Source organism: Capsicum annuum, chromosome 11 (genome assembly GCF_002878395.1).
Source record: "Capsicum annuum cultivar UCD-10X-F1 chromosome 11, UCD10Xv1.1, whole genome shotgun sequence".
Taxonomy (NCBI): Eukaryota; Viridiplantae; Streptophyta; class Magnoliopsida; order Solanales; family Solanaceae; genus Capsicum; species Capsicum annuum.
This window is the reverse complement of record NC_061121.1, coordinates 165851781-165853834: the sequence shown is the minus strand read 5'-3', so window position 1 is coordinate 165853834 and position 2054 is coordinate 165851781.

Sequence of the window (2054 nt, the reverse complement as noted above, 5' to 3'; positions counted from 1 at the left end):
AGTTGCATTTCATTGTTGTTGAGTAAAAACCATGGCATTACATCCAGGTGTTTTTAAATGATTTGATACAAAATTTTCTTTATCATGGCTCTCAACTATATATTGTAAAAATAATATATTTTGTTTTGATATCTCTGCATGCCAGTACTTTTGTGCTGACCCCCTCCCCTCTCTACCTCTCAGGTTTAGAGGCCCAGTTTAGGGGTCAAGAGAATCAGTAGATCATTCAGACAGAGTTGTGGAGACAAGTGGTGAGCCTTCTATGTTTCAGAAGGTCTTATGTCCTGCAGTCCTTTTATCTTATGTTCAATTTTGGGGTCTACTGGGGGCCTTGTCCCAGTTCATATACGGTTACTTGACTCAGTCATTTGTTAGAGATTTTGCAGATGGTTTTAGAGATGTTCGCTTAGATTGTGGGACACTATTCACCATTTTCATTTTCATACGATTCTTGACCATGTTTCCGTTATATTGTGTATCTTTGAAATTTCTTTTGTCATGAATTATGTGCATGATTATCAGATAGATAGGGGTGTTTTGGGCCTCCATGTTTTGAAATACTCATCATGGCCAGGCCCTGGTTTGAGTCGTGACACCTGTACTTTTCATCTGAAAGAAGATGGTTCCCTGCATATGTACATAGATTACCGCTAGTTGAATAAGGTTATAGTGAAAAATAAATATCCTATTCCTAAAATCGATGACCTTTTTTATCAGGTTCAGGGTGCTAAGTGTTTTTCTAAAATAGACCTTCGTTTGGGATATCATCAGTTGAAAGTTAGGGAGTCAGACATTCCTAAAACAAGTTTCCAAACTAGATATGTTCATTATGAATTCTTGGTCATGTCCTTCGGGTTGACTAACGCTCCTGCAGCTTTCATGGACCTAATGAATAGGGTCTTCCGTCAGTTCCTAGACCTGTTTTTCATAGTTTTTATTGATGACATCTTGATTTACTGTAAAAGTGAGAAGGACCATGCCAATCACCTCCGCATTATTCTTTGGACCCTCAAAGATCATAAGTTGTATAAAAAGTTCTCCAAGTGTGAATTTTGGATGAATGCTATTGATTTCTTGGGACACATTGTGTCTAGTGAAGGGATTAAGGTTGATCCCCAAAAGGTTGAGGCAGTGAGGAAGTAGCCCGGACCCACGACTCCAATCGATATTCGGAGCTTCTTGGGTTTTACAGGGTATTACAGGAGATTTGAAGAGAGTTTCTATTCTATAGCTGATCCACTTACTAAGTTGACTCAGAAGAAGGTTAAATTTGTGTGGTATAACTCATGTGAGAATAGTTTTGAGAAATTGAATGATAAATTGACTACAACACCTGTTCCGACCCTTTCGGAAGGCACAAAGGGCTTTGTTGTGTACTGTGATGCATCCCGTGTGGGTCTTGGTTGTGTACTTATCAGCAAGGTAAGGTGGTGGCTTGTGTATCTAGGCAGTTAAAGGTGCACGAGAGAAATTACCCTACTAACGACTTGTAGTTAGAGCTATGGTGTTCACATTTAGAATTTGGAGACATTATCTTTATGGGGTGTATGTTGATATTTTCACTGACCATAAGAGTTTGCAGTATGTTTTCTCGCTGAAAGAACTGAACCTTAGGCAGAGGCGTTGCATGGAGATTTTAAAAGACTATGACATGGGACTTCACTATCATCCGGGTAGGGCAAATATTGTATCCGATGCCCTCAGCAGATTATATATGGGCAGTCTTTCTTATGTTGAGAAAGGGAAGATAGAAATGGTGAAGGACATTCACCGAATTTCAAACCTTGTAGTGCGAATCTTAGATTTTGAAGATAGAGGGGTGGTCGTACATGAGATAGCCAGATCATCCCTTTGTGCAGAAGTTATAGAAAAGCAAGCCGAAGATCCCATTTTAATGCAAATTAAGAATGATGTGGGCCAACACAAGGTGATGTAATTTAAGATTGGTGGTGATGGTATCTTGAGATAATAGGGTAGATTGTGTGTACCTGATGTGAATGGCCTACGGTAGCAAATTCTTGATGAAGCTCACACTTCGAGGTATGTTGTTCACC